Source organism: Narcine bancroftii, chromosome 1 (assembly GCF_036971445.1).
Source record: "Narcine bancroftii isolate sNarBan1 chromosome 1, sNarBan1.hap1, whole genome shotgun sequence".
Lineage (NCBI taxonomy): Eukaryota > Metazoa > Chordata > Chondrichthyes > Torpediniformes > Narcinidae > Narcine > Narcine bancroftii.
The window spans coordinates 264,245,474-264,267,248 of record NC_091469.1 but is presented as its reverse complement, the minus strand read 5'-3'; positions in this window follow the sequence as shown (position 1 = coordinate 264,267,248).

Genomic DNA, 21,775 nt, shown 5'->3' with positions numbered 1-21,775 from the left:
TCAGACATAACACACATACAAATAATGCATACGTAGGACAAGTATTCATATGTAGGACAATAAATATTGCTTCATGAAGATGAGAGTCTTGGATGGTGAGTTTGAGCTGTCCCTTTGGACGTTCAGCATTCTCACTGCCCATGAGAAGAAGCTGTTCCTCAGCCTGGTGGTGCTGGCTCTGATCCTCCTGTATCTCTATCCTGAGAGTAGCGACTGAAAGATGCAGTGTGAAGGGTGGAATAGGTCCTCAAAGATTCTGTACGCCCTCCAGACTACGAACCCCATGTTGATTGTGGTGGTGGGGGGTGCGTGGTGGGAGGGGAGGAAGACACCAGTGATCCTCTCTGCCATTCTTATGGTCCTGTGGATTGATCTCCGATCCATTTCTTTGCAGCAACTGTCCCACACTGTGATGCAGCTGGCTCGGATGCCTTTGATAGAGCTCCTGTAGAAGGTTGACATAATGATGGTCGGCAGCCTTGCCCACTTAATTCTTCTCAGGAAGTGTAGTCACTGTTGTGCCTTCCTGACAAGTGAGGAGATGTTGTGTGTTCTCAATAGGTCACTAGTTAAGTAAATTCCAAGGAACTTGGTGCTCTCTACTTTCTCCACTGCAGAATATCCACAGCCCATGGGAACACACATCCAAAGACAATAGGCCAAACATTTTCCAGGTGCTCAGGATTTACTCCTGAGGCAGAAGTAGCATCTGCTGATGCTGCCAGACTTTCAGGGCTCAGATGCTCAATATCAACCCCACAGTAAGTGTTGTGGGTGCTTGGAAATTAAAGCATGACAGCTAAAAATCCACCTTGGGAATACAAATACATGGCACACACCATGGCCTTACAGGCAGGGAAATGATTGGAAAGTCAGCTTTAATGATGTTGATAGGCTGGGACAGTTCTCCCTGGATGAGAAAGATAAGGGATGACTTTATAAAGGTTCAGAAAAACATTATTCAGAATCAATTTTTCCAGATAACGGGAGTTTAAGGTGAGAAAGGAAAGATTTAAAGCGGACCTGACGGATACGTTTTACATACAAAGCATGGTGGGTATATTGAGTGATGGAGATGGGTGCAATTACATTTAAGATACCTTGGTTGGCACAGACGAGTTGGCTCAAAGCCCTGTTTCCATGCTGTTTATCTCTATTTTTCAAAGACATTCACCTGATGGCAGATTATTTCACGTCAACTCTAAATCACTATGCTCCCACAGTGCAAAGGTCTTCAGTGCAGCCTGCGTTCATTGTTTAGGTTTGAAATCAACTCATGACCTCTTGATATGGAAATAAATCAAAAGCATACAATTTCTATCCCTTTGCATCAATTCTAAAAGGAGAATGAAGAGTGGATTTCCAATGTTCTTCCTCACATATGCAATTACATACTTCATCTTGTACCATCGGTGTGTTCTTAGAAATGATTATTGGTTCTTAGAATTGATTATTGACAAAAAATTTGTATTCAGTTTAAATGAATTAATTACATTTAAACATAGAGGGTGCCCAAAAGGACCATTAGTAACAGTGATGAAGTGCTTTAAAAGGCTGGTATTGATGTATATCAGCTCCTGTCTGAGCGGCTACATGGATTCGTTCCAATTCACCAACCATAGCAAAAGGTCTATGGTGCATGTCAGCTCACAGGCTCTACAAAGACCTGGAACACCTGGATAGCAAAGATGCATATATCAGGATGTTCTTTATTGACTGCAGTTTGGCATTTAACACTATCATCCCCTCAAAATTGATCAGCAAACTCCAAGATCTGGGACTCAACACCCCACTGTGTAATTGTGTTTTGGATTTCCTCACCTCCAGACCAACAATCAGTGAGGATTGGTAAGAGCATCTCCTCTACTAATCTCCATCATTACTGGAGCATCACAGGGCTGCGTTCTTAACCCCCTGCTCAATTCTGTTTATACCTATGAATGTGTAGCTCAGTTCATCAACAACATCATCCACAAATTAATTGACAATACAACAGTAGTGGGCTATACAAAAAGGACAGTCAGCATACAGGAGGGGGATTTAAAAACGTGGCTAAATGGTGCACCAACAACAACCTTGTACTCAATGTCACCAGAACCAAGGAGCTGATTGTTGACTTCAGTAAGGGAAAACCAGTTATATGATCCAGTGATCAGTGGGGAATCAGAGGTGGAGAGGGTGAGCAAATTTAAGTTTTTGGGAGTCACTATCTCAGAGGATCTTACCTGGACACCACACACTAATGCCAATAAGTGGTAATTCTGCCTTGCCCACAGATAAAGTAATCTCAAGGTTGTATGTGTGTGATGCGCTGTTAGTCAGAATCAGACACACACAAGGTAAAGACTGTACAACAGGCTTTAATCCACAAAGATTTCCACAGAGCCAGGCTGGCTGTAGCTGCAGTAACTCTGAGTGAGGCCTTGGGAGGCCGACGCAGGCTCATATCCTGGAGGGTGATTGACATCCGACCGGGTGGGGCTTGATCACTTCAAGCCGACTGATTGACAGCCGACCAGGTGTTGTCCTGTCCCCTTAACACTCCTACAGGTACAGGTGTTGCCCCCTGCAGTAGGCCGGTGGTGTACCACCACAATGTGATGTCATGTATGTACCCTGCCAATAAATATGAAATCTGTATCTGAAATTGATTCATATCCCCAAGTCTTTGCTCTAAAGCCTACTGGATAACTAGCTCAATAACTTAAGCACCATATTGTGCCAACACTTTTATTTACACTGTTGAAATCTTCTGAAGGCCATATATAATAATTATATGAGCAGCTTACCCCATTATGGAATTAGATTTGTGATCTCAGGATTGCTACCCATGCCACATGCTAGTGAAGTTAGAAATAGGAGGATAATGCAGTTTAACATGTGGCTAAAGACAATGTGTAGGAGAGATGGCTTCAGGTTTCTTGATCATTGGGCTCTCTTCCAGGGAAGGTTGGCTAGTGCTGCTCCGGTGGGCTTAAACTAGATTTGCAGGGGGATGAGAACCAGAGTGCTAGAACAGATAGAGGAGTGGAGAAGGGAACAGAATCATAATGAAAATAAAGCAAAAGTATTACGAGCTAGGAGAAAAAAACACTCAAAATATTAGCCTGGCAACTTAAAACAGAACAAGCTAAAAGAATTGTATTGGCATCAAGGAAAAAGGACAAACAAATGACATAGAATCCAATGAAGATTAATGAGAACTTTAAGGAATTTTATGAACAATTAAACCAAACTGAGAATGAGGGGAAAGATGATAAAATAGAATAGTTTTTAGCTAAAATTGAACTGCCGAAATTGCAAGGAGGAGCAAAATAAGCTGAAAAAAACCATTTGAAATAGAGCAAGTACAGGATATATTAAAAAAAAGCTGCCAAACAATAAAACGCCTGGAGAGGATGGATTCCCAATAGAATTCTATAAAACATTTAAAGAGTTATTAATTCCTCCTCTCCTGGATAGAACCAGATAGAAGAAACACAAAACTTGCCAGATTCATGTAAGACAGCAATAATTACAGTAATACCAAAGGCAGGGAAGGATCTATTAACACCAGCATCATATAGACCAATATCTCTACTTAATTCAGATTATAAGATAATAGCAAAATTATTAGCAAACAGAGGAGGGAAAAGAAGCATGTACCATTAGAAGTCAACAGGCGAAAATGTTCGGAAGTGCATCTATTTCAACGAAAGGAGTAGGAAAGGCAGACAACCTTACAGCATGGATTGTTACATGGAATTATGACATTGTGGCCATTAGTGAAACTAGGTTGCAGGAGGGGCAGGACTGGCAGTTCAATGTTCCAGAGTTCCATTGTTTCAGGCCTGATAGAACAGGAAGGATGAAAGGGGAAGGAGTGGAATTGCTCATCAGGGTAATATAACAACTGTGCTCAGGCAGGACAGAACAGAGGGCTCATCTACTGAGGCTATATGGGTGGAAACTGAGAAATGGGAAAGGTATGACCACACTCATGGGGTTGTATTATAGACCACCCAATAGTCAACAAGAATTGGAGAAGCAAATATGTAGAGAGATAGCAGACAACTGCAGGAAACATAAGGTTGTGATAGGGGATGTTAATTTTCCACATATTGACTGGAATTCCCATATTATAAAAGGGCAGGATGGCTTGGAGTTTATGAAATGTTTTCAGGAAAGTTTTCCAAATCAATATATAGAGGTACCAACTTGAGAGAATGCAATACTGGATCTCCTTTTAGGGTACAAGATAGAACAGATGACAGAAGTAATGTGTAGGGGAACAGTTTGGATCCAGTGATCATAATGCCATTAGTTTCACTGACAAAAGACAAAGGAGGAAAAACCCAACACCCAACCACAACCAACCAATTTTCCCTTGCAACCGCTGCAACCGTGTCTGCCTGTCCCGCATCGGACTTGTCAGCCACAAACGAGCCTGCAGCTGACGTGGACATTACCCCTCCATAAATCTTCGTCTGCGAAGCCAAGTCAAAGAATTATGGAGAAGGATAAGTCTGGGTCTGGAGTTGACATTCTAAATTAGAGAAAGGCTATTTTTGAGGAAGTCTAAAATGTGTGCATTGGGGCTGTACGGCACCTGGTGTTCCTAGACAGACTGATCTCAAAAGTTAAGCAGGCTCAGGACTGATCAGTACTTGGAGGGTGACTACCTGGGAACACCAGGTGCTGTGGGTTTCTGTGAGGGGCGCTGGACAAAGTGGTAACTCTCTGTCTGCCTTACGGTAGACAAAAGTTAAAAGTTATATTCATGACAATAATGGAAACTTTACCTTTTACCTTTTAAGTTTTTTTTTTACAGGCAAGGATGTGTGAAGTAAGTGGAGAATCTTCAAAGATTAAATTTTGAGAGCACAGAGTTTGTATGTTCCTATCAGGATGAAAGGTTAGAAGGCACATGTAGGGAACCTTGGTTTTCGAGGGATATTGGTGATCTGGTTTGGAAGAAGAGAGATTTATATAAAAGGTATGGGCAACATGGAGCAAATGAAATATTTGAGTGTAAAAAATACAATAAAAACCTCAAGAAATAAATCAGGAATGCAAAAACAAAACATGAAGTTGCTATGGCAAACACTGTGAAGGAAAATCCTAAGGGTTTCTACAGGTATATTAAGAGCAAAAGAATAATAAGGGACAAAATTGGTCCCCTTAAAGATCACAGTGGTCAGCTTTCTATGGAGTCAAAAGAGATGGGGGAGAACTTTTTAAAAAAATTTCATCAGTATTCACTCAGGAAACAGACACAGTATTGTAGGAAGTACGGAAAACAAGCAGTGAGGTCATGAAACCTATACAGATTAAAGAGAAGGAAGTGCTTGTTGTCTTAAAGCAAATAAGGATATATAAATCCTCAGGGCCTGACGAGGTTTTCCACTGGAGCTTGAGGGAGGCTAATGTAGAAAATGCAGGGGTTCTAGCAGAAATATTTTAGTCACGGGTGTGGAGCTGTATGATTAGAGAGTAGCTCACATTGTTCCGTTGTTCAAGAAAAGGCTCCAAAAGTAACCCTGGAAATTATGGGCAAGTGAGCCTGAAGTCAGTTGTAGGTTAATTATTGGAAGGTGTTCTAAGAGATCAGATATACAATTATTTGGATAGCCAGAAACTGATTAGGGATAGTCAACATGGACTTGTACGTGGTAGGTCGCATTTAACCAATCTTATAGAGTTTTTCGAGGAGGTTATCAGGAAAGTTGATGAAGAAAAGGCTGTGGATGTTGTCTACATGGACTTCAGTAAGGCCTTTGATAAGGAAGGTTCAGGTGCTAGGTATTCATGATGAAGTAATGAACTGGATTTGACAATGGTTGGATGGTAGAAATCAGAGGGTCATGGTGGATGATTAATTCTCAGACTGGAGGCCTGTTACTAGTGGTGTGCCTCAGGGATCAATGCTGGGTCCATTGTTGTTTGTCATCTATATCAGTGATCTAGATAATGTGGTAAATTGGATCAGCAAGTTTGCAGGTGACACTAAGATTGGAGGCATTGTGGACAGCAAGGAAGGTTTTCAAAGCTTGCAGAGGGATCTGGACCACCTGGAAAAATGGGCTGAAAAATGGCTGATGGAATTTAATGAAGACAAGGGTGAGGTGTTGCATTTTGGAAGGACAAACCAGGAAAGAAACCAAGAACATAGGGCACTGAGGAGTGCAGTAGAACAGAAGGACGTGGAATTACAGATACATAATTCCCTGAAAATGGCGTCATAGGTGGATAGGGTTGTAAAGAGAGCTTTTTGCATATTGGCCTTCATAAATCAAAGTTTTGAGTAGAGGAGCTGGGATGTTATGGTAAAGTTGTATAAGACATTGGCCAAATTTGGAGTATTGTGTGCAATTTTGGTCACCTAACCACAGGAAAGATAGTAATAAGATAGAAAGAGTGCAGAAAGATTTACTAGGATGTTGCCCAGACTTCAGGAACTGAGTTAAACAGGTTAGGACTTTATTCCCTGGATCATAGAAGAATGAGGGGAGATTTGAAAGAGGTATTTACAATTATGAGGGGGATAGACAGAGGGTAGATGAGATACAAATCAGAGGAAATGGGTTAAGAGTGAAAGGGGAAAAGTTTTAGGGAAACATGAGGGAACTTCTTCACACAGAGTGGTAGGAGTGTGGAACAAGCTGCTAGCTTAAGTGGTGAATGCAGGCTCAATTTTAACATTTAAGAAAAATTTGGACAGGTATGTGGATGAGTGAAGCATGGAGGACTATGGCCTGGGTGCAACTCAGTAGGACTAGGCAAAATAAATGGTTCAGCACAGACTAGAAGGGCCAAAGAGGCCTGCTTCTGTGCTGTAATGTTCAATGGTTTTATGAAAAGGCAGTTCAGTGACTCTCCTTTCTAACCATGTTAACTGAGATAAAGCTGCTACCTGGTAGTTTTACGTGGTGCAGTAGCTTGCTGGTGAAAGCTTTTGGAGCAATCATTAGTGTGCAGATTATATAGGTCATGACTCATTAGGCCCCCAAAAGGGAGTTTAAAAATACCTAATTACTAAGGTGCAAGAACTTTTTTTAAAAAATTTGATCGAGGAATTCTACCCAAAATCTTTTTTGAGGAACTATGAATTGAAAAGGTTTGAAATAAACTGCAGATCGTTTGGACAGTTATTCTTCTCCAGAATTGTCAGATATTATTTACTAAATATCTGCTATAGACATCTGCTTCTGTTAAATCAATTTGTTCTATTCAAATCTATATCTTCATCTTGGCCTAGACTATTTTGGCACACACGTTCTTGAAAGTCTTCGACAGCTTCAACAAAGTAAAATGTGAGAAGTAGGTGTTCATCTTGCAGGCTCAAACCATCTATGCAGGTACCTGTACCTTGAAATTCTGTTAGTCATCACACCCATTGTCACTCATGAGCCCTTTTTTATGGTGCAACAGCTCAATGCAAAATAAAAGATGATTTACCTTTTATGGAGAAGGCTTATAAGGCTGAACAAGCATTGCCCTCATCCTGGGCAGCGTCAGAAGCCGTCTTCTGGAGCAGAGGGAGGCAGGGCGAGTGGTTCAGTAGCGCCGCCCGTCGCCGTGACATCAAACATTTGTGCCGAGAAGGGAAAGTGGCCTATACCCGAGATGGTGACCAAAGAGCAGGTAAGGGCTCTGGTGGAGTTCTGTTGAGTCTTAGGACTCGAGCAGATCTCCTGTGCAATGTTCACTGCTGAGTGCACATAAGGGATTTAAAAAATAGCGCTCCAGGGTCGTGGGTTGACGATGTCATCAGCCTGCCCCTTTGCAGCCGCTTTCAGCGGTGTTCCTTTATGAAGGAGGTGGAGCAACCTTGATCCACCTCTGAGTGAACTCTCTAGATCAGCGGTTCTCAACCTTTTCTCTTTCCACTCATGCACCACTTTAAGTAATCCCTATGCCACAGGTGCTCTGTGATTAGTAATGGATTACTTAAGGTGCTATGTGGGTGGAAAGAAAAATTTTGAAAACCACTAATTGACTCGCTATCTGCACGGTTTCATAACTCCAAAAGAAATGGGCCAATGACAATTTTTCTCAAGCAAAATATTTCAGTAATAATTGGGTCTAGAGCAGTGATTCTCAACCTTCTTCTCACTCACAAACCACCTTAAGCCATCCCTTACTAATCACAGAGAACTGACGGCATAGGGATATGTGAGTGGAAAGAAAAAAGTTGAGAACCATTGCTCTAGATCAGGGGTGTCATACTCAAATTCACGGAGGGCCAAAATTAAAAACTTGGACTAAGTCGAGGGCCGAACTAAATATTTATTGAAAATTTTCAACAACATCTGCATGTTTTCTCTTCTTTCAACATATGTAATGTTAAACTTTAGGATATAACTTTAGGAGGATAATGTTACAGGTCAGGAGTAGGTAGCTCAAGTTCACCCTTTGCTTGACCTGAGGGAAACCTATTTGGTCCCTGTGGAGATGTAGTCAGCATTCACAGGCTGTGTCCATTTTGGCCTGCATCAGGACTCAGCATTTCCTGCTCACTCCTCAGGCTCTAGGCCTCTATTCACCCTCGATCCACCATCCCTCTACCTGACCAGTCCTTTACCCAACCTCTACTCACCCCTCACTCCACTCGCTCTGCCTCTACCCACCCCATCCTATACACGCCCCTCTACTGCCTCTCCCCTCAACCTGTTCCTCCCTCTACCCATCTCTCACCCTCCAATCACCCCTCCCCTACTTGCCCTGCCCCTCCCCTTTTACCTCTTCCCTATCCACCCCTCCTTCTACTCATCCCTCCCTCTAACTGCCCCTCGCACCACCATAACTTCCCCTGCCCATTACTCCTCACCTACACCCTCTGCCCACCCCTGCTTACCCACCCACTCAGGCCCAGCGCGCTGCCGATCAGCCTTTGCGGAACAGCGGGGGCCGTGCGCAGCCTGCCATGTCCGTCGCGCCGACAGGAAATCACAGGCGCTCGCCAATCCGCCACACCGCTCGACAGGTGGGAGAAGTGACTGGTTGTGCGGGGAGCCTTCCAACTGGCTTGCCGGCTGATGACATCGACAGACTTCTCGTGTTACAATTTTGTTTTCCCTGTTCTCAAAGTTTGCACGGTCAACCTGCAACACTCTTGGTCCCTCCGCGTCCCGTGGATCTGATGCCCAGGTGTTGTTAGGATTCCCAGCAGAAGGTTTGTGGAACTTTACCATTCTGGATTCCTTTTTGAGACTATTCTGGCCATCTTTTAAGGGGGGTGGTTTTAGGGGGGAGGGGATAGTTAGGGGGTGGGGAAGGATGTGCAATGAAGGGGGAGGATGGTGGGGGTGACATTACCAAAAAACAGCATCGGCTCTCGCTGCAGGGCGGGCCACCTCTAATACATTTTTGAAATGATCTTGTGGGCCAAATATAATTATATCGCAGGCCAAATTTGGCCCGCGGGCCAGAATTTGACATGTGTGCTCTCGATAGATCGGAGCTCTCCTGCTGAATCTGCCCTCAGAATTTTTATCTAGTTTAGTGAAGTGATGTAAAGACAGAGAATATCCGCCTTTACGTTCACTTTTTTATCACTATAAAAAGGCTTTATTGTCTCCAATTATTAAATATACATTTACATTCCCTAGAAAATAAGCTTGCTGACATTATGGTTCTTGCCTTGAATGCAGGAACATTCCTCTCTGGATGATCATGGGATCATCAATAGATCAATAGTTTGGTCTATTCAGGAGGGCACAACTTCAGGATTGAAAGGCATCCGCTTACAAGAGATATGAGCGGAACTTCTTCAGCCAGAAGGTGGTAAAACGGTGGAATTTGTTGCTACAGGTGGTTGTAGGGGCCAGGTCATTAGGTGTATTTAAGACAGAGATTGATAGGTTCTTGATTAGCCAGGGTGTCAAAGGTTGGGAGGAGAAGGCCAGGCAGTGGGGCTTGGTGGGAAAATGGATCAGCTCTTAATTAAATGGTAGGTCAGACTCCAAGGGCTGAATAGCCTATCTCTGCTCTGATGGCAAATGATCTTATGTTGAGCAATATTTCACCTTCTGACAAATAGCCCATGTCTAATAATAACTTTCTTTCGTGATGCAAAGCAAATATCCTTTTTAATGATATTGTTGTCCTATGTATCTGAAAAGAACAAGTACAATAATAAAAATGGCTTAATTTAATCAGGAGAATGCATATATAATTCCCCCTTGCACATAAAAACGGCAAACAGATGAGGCGCCAGATAAGTCTCTTTTGTATTTGATTTGCTTGTGTGTTTCATGAACCACAGCACAATACAGTGACAGTTCCATCCACAACTTTTTGGGTTGACAGCGATCCTCTCTCGGGTGATGAGAATCACTTGTCCTATTCATCTTTTTTTTAGATATTCCAGCCATTCTCGGGAGATTTCTAATGAAGACATTCATCGGGGAGCAAGCACTCGGACGAGTTAACCGAGCTGTGCTTAAAATCTGCGAATTGGCCAATATGGAAAACAAAGAACCTCCATGCAAACTAAACTGTCAGAAATAAAACTTCTCACACATGAGTCTCTTTAAAACTGATGACACGACAAGCTTTATTTACAAGTCTGCAGAGTTGGACTCAACTGGCTTCTCACCAGTTAAGCCCCGATACATACAGTGCATTGATTTTTATACCCTTGTTGTTTGCCCTTCCCCTACTTATTAATACTGTTTTAATTGGTTAGTATTGCAAAAGCATTCTAAGTACAACTGCATTTTTAATTATCACGTTCGTTACGTACGCTGCGAACTCTACATACACTAAATTCTGTTTCTCACCCTTCTTATCAATCTTTTGACTCCTGCATGTCTCTCACTATGACCATGAAAAGATATGTTTAAAAAAAAACATATCCAGCTGAACCTTTTGTCCTTGGCTGCTAGTAAGCTCCCTGTCCGTTCTGGCTTCCCTTTTTATGATTAATCATCACATTTTAACTTAAGCCATTTTAACCTAAATTCTCTATATATAACAATCCACCCCTTTCTCTCTTTAAAATGTGTGTATTAATATATATATGAATGGGGATTTTAACTCGGGGAAGAGAAACGTTTCATGATAAATTAATCTCGTGCTGAAGTAAAATTCTAACGGGGTCTCCCAGTCCCCTTGGTTGCATAGCCTGTTGGACCATGGAAATCACCAGGCTGCGTAGACAGGGAATAATACAGGGCAAAACAAGTAGGAGGAATAAAATACCTCCGATGACCCACAATTGGTTACATTAAAAGTTCCTGCAATTCTAGTTGCAAGATCAACAAAAAGGTTATCTCCCCCAACTGCGTGACCGAAAGTTTCATGGTTATTTGGATGGACTCGAACTAAGTCCGGCTGTCTTAAAGGGGCAGGCACTTTCGAGTGTGGAGTAGAATTTCTTATTGGAACAGTACGCTGGTGTATGCAAAACCAGAGTCCATCAGGGCATGGTGGGCCTGAGTCACCCTTCCAACCGTTAAGAGGGAAAGGAGTGGTATTAGGAATCTGTATATAATGACCCATATTATTTCCTTCTTTTTCCACACAAGGGGTATATGGATGTTGGGTGGTATTTTCTGCCCAGCATTTCTCAGGAACTGAGGTATGGGAAATAAAATTACCATCCTTTCTTCCCCAAAAGTGGTCCTGAAACAGGACCACTGTGTCTCTGCATTTCTTACATTTCACACCTGATAAAGACATAGGCAAACTAAGAAAAATCAAAGAACATAACAATAACATTGTGAATCAAGTCTTTCTGCGAAATCGCAAGGTAAGAGGTTTTTTTCCAGGAACACAAGTCCAATCTGAGTTCGTATCAGGGTCCTGAGGCGCCTCTACAGGTCCCTTAAATCTGGATGCGTGCGTCCACCCCTTCTCTCTTGTTCGTGCTGCAGCCTCTGTAGTTAAGAGAACTTGGTATGGACCTTCCCACTGGGGCTGGAGTTTTTCAGTTTTCCAGGTCTTGATGAGAATCCAGTCTCCTGGTTCCACTTTGTGTAAAGAAAAGTCTAGAGGCGGTGTTTGTGCCAATAGTCCTCTCTTTCGTAAATCTGTAAGAGAGCATGACAGTGCCTGTAAATAGTTCCTAACAAATATATCCCCTTCCCCCAAGGTGGGACACCCCTCAACTGTACTCCAGAAGGGAAGCCCAAACATCATTTCATAAGGGGACAACCCTACATCTTTTCGTGGGGCAGTACGAATTCTCAATAAAGCCAGGGGCAGACACTTTATCCAAGGCATTTTAGTTTCCACCATTAATTTTGTCAATTGCATTTTTAGGGTTCCATTCATACGTTCAACCCTCCCTGAGCTTTGTGGATGCCAAGGGGTATGCAATTTCCAAGAGACCTGTAATGCATTACAAATCAATTGCTGGATTTTTGAACAAAAATGTGGACCCCTGTCTGAGTCTATAGAATCCATTATACCATATCTGGGGATTATCTGTTCTAGGAGGAGGCGAGCTACTGTAGAGGCTGTAGCATTTACTGTTGGGAAGGCTTCCACCCATCGGGTAAAGTGATCTATTACCACCAACAGATACTTCCATCTTTGGACTTGAGGTAACTCTGTGAAGTCGATCTGGATACTTTGAAAAGGGCGTATGGCTAATGGTTGACCTCCCATGGTCCCTGTCCTCATTATCTTCTTATTAATTTTTGTGCATAGGTGACAGTTCTGCACCTCCTGTTGGGCCAAGGTGTAGATTCCCTTACACACATATTCTCGAAGCACTGTGTCACATAAGGCTTGGGTGCCCCAGTGGCTCTGATGATGCAGGTGTTTTAAAATATTGCGAGTTATTTCTTTATTTAGAACATTCTTCCATCTGGTGTCTTCCATGTTCCATCAGGCAGCTGGCTTGCGCCCAGCTGAGCCATGTCCTTTTCTTCCTTAGCAGTGAAAATGGGAGCCTTCTTTATGCCTTGTCTTATTGGGATTAAGGTCAGCAAACGGACTTCTTGTTGCATGGTTGCCCTTTTGGCTTCTTCATCAGCCAGTCTGTTTCCAATTGCTGTTGGGGTATCTCCCCTCTGATGGCCTGGTATGTAGACCACTGCTATTTCCTGGGGTAATGTCAAGGCTTCTAAAGTCAGAGTAATCATCTGTTCGTGTGCCAATTCCTTTCCTCTTGATGTAATTAGACCACGCTCCTTCCAGATCTTACCAAAGCTATGCACTACCCCGTATGCGTATTTGGAATCAGTGTAAATCGTTCCAGTTTTCACTGCCAGTATTCTGAGGGCTCTCTGCAAGGCATATAGTTCACAGGACTGCGCTGACCAGCTTCCGGGTAGTCTCGTGGATTCTACTACTTTCCAAGTATTTCCTTCTATTATAGCATACCCACTTCTTCTCATTCCGTCAACACATCTGGCGGAGCCGTCAATGTAGAATTCATATCCTTCTCCCAGAGGAGTATCACAAAGGTCTTCTCGGGTCGTGGTCTGAAGATCCGTCAACTCGTGCTCCACCTCTCTCTCTGTTTCACTGCCGTATAAAAACTGAGCTGGGTTGCAGCTATTAATCTTTGCAAACTGTAGATCTTCTCCGACTATTAAAATGGTTTCATACTTTAATATGCGAGAATCAGTCAGCCATCGATGGGCAGTTTGTCAGCCCATCATGACACTGGGTCCATCATTTTGGAAAGGAAAGCCACTGGGTGTCGCTGACCGCCTTTTTCCTGTGTTAAAACTCCCACAGCTGTTCCTTGGTTATGAGTGACAAATAGCTGGAAGGGCTGTTTTAAAGAGGGCAGAGTGAGTACCGGGGCTCGTGTCAGGCGATGCTTCAAGTCCTCAAACCATCCCTCCTCCTCCTGGGTCCATTTCAATGGATATTCATTTTCATTTGTCAGCTTTTCATACATAAACTTCACCAACGCTGAGTAGTCCTCTATCCATAACCTACAGTAACCTAAGAGTCCCAGGAATTGTCTTATTTCCTTCTTATTACGGGGTAACGGCATTCTAGTGATTCCCGCAATCCGTTCAGGGGTAATCCGTTTCTGTCCTTTACTTATCTGGTGTCCCAGATATACCACAGTTCTCTCAACGAACTGTAACTTGTTCCTGGACACCCGTAGACCCTTTTTCCCCAGATAATTCAAGAGTCTAATTGTATCTCCCCTCATTTCTTGTTCCTTGGGTCCTGATAATAGTAAATCGTCCACATACTGCATTAGTTGGGAATCATCAGATTGTGGATAGTCCGCCAGGATTTGTTCTAGCATTTGTCCAAACAGGTTCGGAGATTCAATGAACCCTTGGGGCAATACAGTCCACCGAAGCTGTCTCCGTCTACCTGTCCATGGATTTTCCCATTCAAACGCGAACATATCTCTACTTTCCTCTTCTAATGGACACGTCCAGAAGGCATCCTTCAAGTCGATAACACTAAACCACTCATGGTCTGGGGGAATCCGACTCATAATAGTATAGGGATTAGGCACCACTGGGTGGCGGGTCTGAACAATAGCATTCAAACTTCTTAGATCCTGAACTAGGCGATAGGATCCATCTGACTTTTTCACTGGGAGTATAGGGGTGTTATAAGGTGACATGCATTCTTCTAATAGTCTGTCTCGTATTAGAGTCTCAATTACCGGCTGTAGCCCTTTTCTCCTTTCCAAAGAAATAGGATACTGACGTTTCCTTACCGGCTGATGACCTGGTATTAATGTGACATGTAAAGGTGGGATGTCCAGACCTCCTCGATTTCCCTCCTTATACCAGACTCTCTCGTCAATCTGCCGTTCATCCTCTTCCTTTAAAGCACAGAGGTGGACTCGCACTTCTCCGTCCACAGGGAGAGCACCCAAACCTAGGAGAGCCTGTAAGTCCCTTCCTAGGAGGTTAAATCCAGCCGACGGTAACAACAAGAGGTCTTGTACCCCTTCTCTTTCTTCCAGTTTCACTGTTACTTGGGGAATTATTGATACCATTCTGGGAGCCCCTTCTATCCCAGAAATTTTCAAATTACTTTTTACAGGTTCAGTCCCGATTGGCACAGTTATTACACTACTTCGTTCCGCTCCTGTGTCCACCATAAACACCACCTCTTCTCCCTTGGGATCAATTTTTAGTTTTACCAGGGGTTCCCTCTTATACTTGGTCCCTAACATTTGGAACCCCTGACCCCCCTAATCTTCTTCCATAAGTTCGAGGGCACGCAATTCCCTCTTGTATCGGGGGCATTCCCTCTTAAAGTGTCCTTCCTCATTGCAGTAATAGCACTTAACGAACCTCCGGGGTCTTCCCTCTCTTGGATATTTTGGATTGTTTAGAGGAAGGTTTTGTTTTCTTTCCCCTCTGGATTCGGCATTCATCTGTCGGATAGTCTGTACCATAACCTTTGTCGCCCTCTTTTGATCTTCTTCTTCTCTCTGCACATATACTTTTTGCGCCTTTTTAACAGGTCGCTTAGGGGTTTTTCGCTCCAGTCCTCCTCCTTTTCTAATGTCCTGCCATGATTTGGAAACAAATTCAATTCGAATAAGCTGTTCACCCATTGGTGTACTAGGGTCCACGCCCGCATACTGTTGGACATTCTTTCTCACCCTCTCCAAGAAATCAGTAGGGGACTCGTCTTTCCCCTGGTGGTTCCCAAATGCCTTGGTGAAATTGTGACCCTTTGGCACAGCCTCCCGTATCCCTTTAATTGTCCACTCTCTATATTGTCTCATACTTGCCAATCCCTCGGGTGTTCGTTTGTCCCACCTGGGTTCATTTAAGGGATATTTTTGTTCATGGGGTCTGGGGTCCCCAGGTTGTTCATATTCCCACATGAGGAGGGCAGCCCGTCGAATCATCTGCCTCTCCTGGGGTGAGAATAATGTTCCCATTATTGCCTGCATCTCTTCCCACGTATATGTGTTTGGTCCCAGGAATTGGTCGAGCTGTTCGGCCAGTCCTATAGGATCTTCCAATAACTTTTTCATTTCTTTCTTAAATCCCCGCACCTCTGTACTAGTTAGGGGAACATTCACATATCCCGTTCCCCCTCCCGGTCCTCCCATAGGAACTTCCCTCAGGGGATTTAGGCTTACTGAAAACTTTGATGGTCCTGGACCAGTCTGGGATCTTGTCCAGGGTCGGTTTACCGGTGGAAGTTTAGGGTCCGACTCCCTTAATTCATCCTTTTTTTCCTGGCCCCTTTCGGGGCAATCAGATTCATCACCTTTCCCCTCCGGTAATGAGCTTTCCTCGGGCGCAGTTGGCACCGGGGGAATATAAGGAGGGGGAAGGTTGTCCAGAGGTTCCCACTTCTTTTCTCCCGCTACCCTCAATTTAAAACATTTTGTTAAGGATCCTGGCCAGGGAACCCAACAAAATGCATATGCTGACTCTTCTTGATTCACCTTTGGTCTCGAATTTACATATATGTTTAATGCTTGTCTAACCCAATCCTCATCAGATCCAAATTTCGGCCACCAGACCGAGGAACCTTTAATAGGTTGTTTCGACCAAAGGAGACAATATTGAACCATCTTTTTCTTGTTTTTGTCTCGATATCTTTTACTATCCCAATTTTCAAACATTCTCCCCAAAGGGCTGTCAAGGGGAACTCCCAGGAATTGTCCTGAATTTTCAGACGAGCCCTTAGATTTTGATCCTCCCATATCCCACCTAGATCCGTTTATCGTTGCTGAGGACCCTCTCGTTCTGGACCCTACTCCCTTCTTCTCAGACGCCTCGTCGGAGGTACTGTCCCTCCTTCGGTTACCGCTGAGGTTTCCCTGGGGTCGACCCCTCTCTTCTCGGCACTTCGTCGGAGGTGCTGTCCCTCCTTCGGTTACCGCCGAGGTTTCCCTGGGGTCTATCCTAGAGTCCCACGACAGGGTCCTCACGCCACGACAAAAGCTCTATACCTGATCTATTACGTTAGGTTTTTTTTATCCAAACAGGTGTATCCCGTTACACCTGTTACCCAATCCCCACACCACAATCGTAAGTCGTCACTTACCGGTGTCTTCTCGGGGATTGAACCGTCACCCTTCTCCTCTCCGTCTTGTCGTGTCACCTTGTCCGGATACCACTCGCTCAAGCCGCCCGAAGCGACGAGCAAGGGACTAGGAGCCGCTGAACTCAGCGGGGTGCACCACCTCCGATGTCCCTCTTCTCACCTCCCCTCACGGCTGGAGTGTAGATCCCAGACGAGCCCCCATTTGTCAGAAATAAAACTTCTCACACATGAGTCTCTTTAAAACTGATGACACGACAAGCTTTATTTACAAGTCTGCAGAGTTGGACTCAACTGGCTTCTCACCAGTTAAGCCCCGATACATACAGTGCATTGATTTTTATACCCTTGTTGTTTGCCCTTCCCCTACTTGTTCTTTTCTTTGGCTTGGCTTCGCGGACGAAGATTTATGGAGGGGGTAAAAAGTCCACGTCAGCTGCAGGCTCGTTTGTGGCTGACAAGTCCGATGCGGGACAGGCAGACACGATTGCAGCGGTTGCAGGGGAAAATTGGTTGGTTGGGGTTGGGTGTTGGGTTTTTCCTCCTTTGCCTTTTGTCAGTGAGGTAGGCTCTGCGGTCTTCTTCAAAGGAGGTTGCTGCCCGCCAAACTGTGAGGCGCCAAGATGCACGGTTTGAGGCGATATCAGCCCACTGGCGGTGGTCAATGTGGCAGGCACCAAGAGATTTCTTTAGGCAGTCCTTGCACCTTTTCTTTGGTGCACCTCTGTCACGGTGGCCAGTGGAGAGCTCGCCATATAACACGATCTTGGGAAGGCGATGGTCCTCCATTCTGGAGACGTGACCCATCCAGAGCAGCTGGATCTTCAGCAGCGTGGACTCGATGCTGTCGACCTCTGCCATCTCGAGTACTTCGACGTTAGGGATGTAAGCGCTCCAATGGATGTTGAGGATGGAGCGGAGACAACGCTGGTGGAAGCGTTCTAGGAGCCGTAGGTGGTGCCGGTAGAGGACCCATGATTCGGAGCCGAACAGGAGTATGGGTATGACAATTATTAATACTGTTTTAATTGGTTAGTATTGCAAAAGCATTCTAAGTACAACTGCATTTTTAATTATCACGTTCGTTACGTACGCTGCGAACTCTACATACACTAAATTCTGTTTCTCACCCTTCTTATCAATCTTTTGTCTCCTGCATGTCTCTCACTATGACCATGAAAAGATATGTTTAAAAAAAAACATATCCAGCTGAACCTTTTGTCCTTGGCTGCTAGTAAGCTCCCTGTCCGTTCTGGCTTCCCTTTTTATGATTAATCATCACATTTTAACTTAAGCCATTTTAACCTAAATTCTCTGTATATAACATAAACCCTCAAATAATTCCCATTCCACGTCCAACCCGAGCAAACCAATTTACTCTCATCTCGAGAGCATTTACTCTTCTTCACATCTCCTTCAGGTTTACAAAATCGATTAATTACCATTGTTGATACATGAGCGTTCGATTAGACTCCGAGAGAGGGGACCGGCCACCCGACAGCGCGGGAACCCCGCGGCGATACAAGAGAATTGTATCCGATCCTCCAGCTCTTTGCCCAATTTCGTAACCGCAGCCCATACAAATGCAATCGTTCAGTTCGGGTTCCATGGCCCTTCTTTAGATGTAATCATCGCCGGGATCCTATCCCACATGGAACGGTGCTAATGAAATGCAATCATGTATGAAGCGCCTTCTTAACGCCCAAGAAGAACTGGCTTCGAAAAGCCTCGACATCGAGGACTCAGCAAATGTAGCAGGTCTCGGGGACTTGGCGGACGTCCAGTTGCCTCGAAAGTTTGGGGATAAGCCACAGTTGTTTGAAGTGTTCATGTTGTTACCCTTTGAAGCGGGCGCCGGAACCTCAGTGGGACATCGCACGTTCCCTTTAACGTTGTTCGGGTTCAACGTGTATCATTTTACGGAGATCCCACGACATGCAGGTTCCTCTGCAGTTCACGAACCGCACTGAGTTGGAAATATTTCTTCAGTGCTGGGCCGAGACCTTGGAACTTCTGTGCAGCAAGACACGGGGAACACCTTGAACTGAATCTTCAAAACAAAAAGGCCATTAAATCCATACTGGCACTTGGGAGAGTGATCCACTGTGGTTCCGGAGAGTGACTTTCTTCCCTTGTGAGAGCCCTCACTGCTGATGGGCAGAAAGTTCCTGATCATCTCCCCTCTCTGCGTGGAACCAATAACCAGAGATCTCCTCTCACTCCCCTCTGCGTGGTTCTGAAGCCACCACCGTCTTGATGTGTAGAATGTTCCCTCCAGTTAAGGAACGCCAGAAAAATATCGCTCTCCTCTCCACCCCCCCAACCCAAGCAAGTGGTTGGGATCTAGATTACACTGCCTGGGGAATGGTCATAGCTTCCAAAAGGAAGCTGAATGAGTTACTGAGAGGGAAAAAAAAAGAATTTACAGGCTTATGGGAGGAAAATGTGCGAGTTGGACCAACTATTGCTTGTAAGGAGAAATGGTACAGACGCTATGCACCTTTGTGCTGCAACCATTCTAGGATTCAGTGAATCTAACCTTTGTCCTTGTTCATTATTAATCCACATTCATGGACGTGATTTATTTTCTGCCTGTTTTGCACCATTTTATAAACCCATTTTCATCAACAGATAAAATCTTACAACATAAGGAGAGTCCAGAAATAGAGAATCTCAAGAGAAGCATCAAGTTCATTTGCTTTTTTTGAGATTAAATTAGTTGGGCCACATTTTTTTTGCTGTCCATTCTCCTTGTACAGCCATGGCTTGATGTGGCAGTCGCTTGCTTAGAATATGTGAATCAGTCAAAATTAAGGGCTCCAAACTTTTTAGACCACTGATCCTTTCATGGAATCCTTGATCCCTCATCGACCCCCAGGCAAGTACAAAAAAAATTAAGTCGTGCCATTTCCATGTGCAATTAGTGAGGAAACTGTACACCAAACCCTGCTTTGGTTGGAGATTGGAGAGTTTAAGTCGTAAGTCACCACGTCTTTTTATAACTGCATTTGCGTGGCTAAAACCAGCTTCAACCATGTAAGAACTTGGGACTGCAAGTAAAAATAGCTCAACCGGTGCCCTGAGCTTGGGGCATTTAGTAGCAGTATTTACATTATTCCAATAGTCACTAAGGGTTTTACTTTTGAACAGTGATTTAGCTTTGAGATCCCCACATATATCAATGAGTTCATCTTCTAATGAGAGTCAATGTCTGCTTTTTCCATTTCCAAATCAAACGGTTTAACATCCAGTCAGGTGCGTGCATTTCCTCCAGGTTTTAGAAACGCACTTTAAAGTCTTCCCTTAATTTTTCAAGGTGCTTTATGTACATCTCCAGATCACAGACTGAAATGTTTTCACTTCTTCCAATTGCCATATGTTTGACTTGGAAACCTATTGGGATTGTTCGAGCTTGATAATTGTAACATCTTTACATTGCAGATGTTTCTTTACTTCATTAAATTTTGAATATAGCTCTGCCAAATAGAATAGATGGTTCTTAGACTTTTTCAACTCATCACATAGTGATGGGTCCACATCCACAAGAAACTCCACAATTGAGTCATACAAGGCAACAAGTCATTGCAAGGTATTACCTCTTGACAACCACCTTACCTCAGTGTGCAAAAGTAATTGATTCAAAGTTTTATAATTTTTTTCCACATACCATTGCAAACAGTTGCGAATTGAGAGGACATACTTTAATTTTATTGACTAACCTGATACAAGTTTTTAAGGCATCATGCGGTTCACCACGAGTTTCTTGGCTACAAGATGGAGTCTGTATAATACACAGTGAACAGTTCGGACATTGGAAACCTTTTCCTTGAGTAAGGCAGTGTATCCTCCAACTATTGCTGGTGCATTGTCAGTAGCCACTGCAGTAATATTCCTGAGGGGAACAGTGTTTCTTCAAATAATCCTCCAAACATCAAAAAATTGTCTCACCTTTCACATCATCTTTTAGGTACTTGGCAAACAAAATAATACCTCATATAGGCTATGAGAATATTTGAACTGCTGAAAAGTTGCTTAATTCAGTTGATGGAAAACTTGCAATGTTGAAGCTCAGATGCCAAGGTTTTCACCACATCATCGGCCATCTTATCAATGCAGCATTGCAAATTATTTGCACTTAATGGCATGCATTTTAGATCAGGTTGAGAGTCTTTTTTCATAACATTTTCATTCACATCTTTAACTGCTGGTATTATGATCTCCTCACCAATAGTATATGATTTTTCTTTCTTTGTTATATTAAGGGAGATACTTGTACGATGCTTTCAGTCCTTCTTCATTATCAGCAGGTGCTTTAAAAAATTCTTTTAAACTTAGTCTATTTCTGATTTTTTCTTTCAGCTTCTTGAAAATATCAAAACCTTTTTTTTAATCAGAATGAATCCTTTCGAGGTTGTCTTACATCTTCACAGGTTTCATGGCATCATTGCTGAAAGTCTTTGGCGATAGCGCCTTTCACACTTGCAAGTGATCCCAGGAATCAAATGCCAATCGGCCTTTAAAGTGTCTAGTGTGAAAGCAAAATCAGTTCAACACTGGCATCAGATGACATAATCTCACATCGGGGTATCGGCAGTCGCCAGTGTTGCAATCATGCAAGAGTGAAATGGGCAATTGCATTGTGGGACTGAAATGACCCAAGTTTTTGCATGAGTGCAGGAAGATTAAAATGAAGGTATAAACTTTGCCGTGGGAAAGCTGCAGTGGTGGGGGGGGGGAGATAGAGAGAGAAAATAAATAGCATAGTGGACAATTTTAAACAATGTGAGAAAATTGGTACCGCTATAGCACTTTTTTATAAAGACCATGGGAAAAGCAAAGGCGG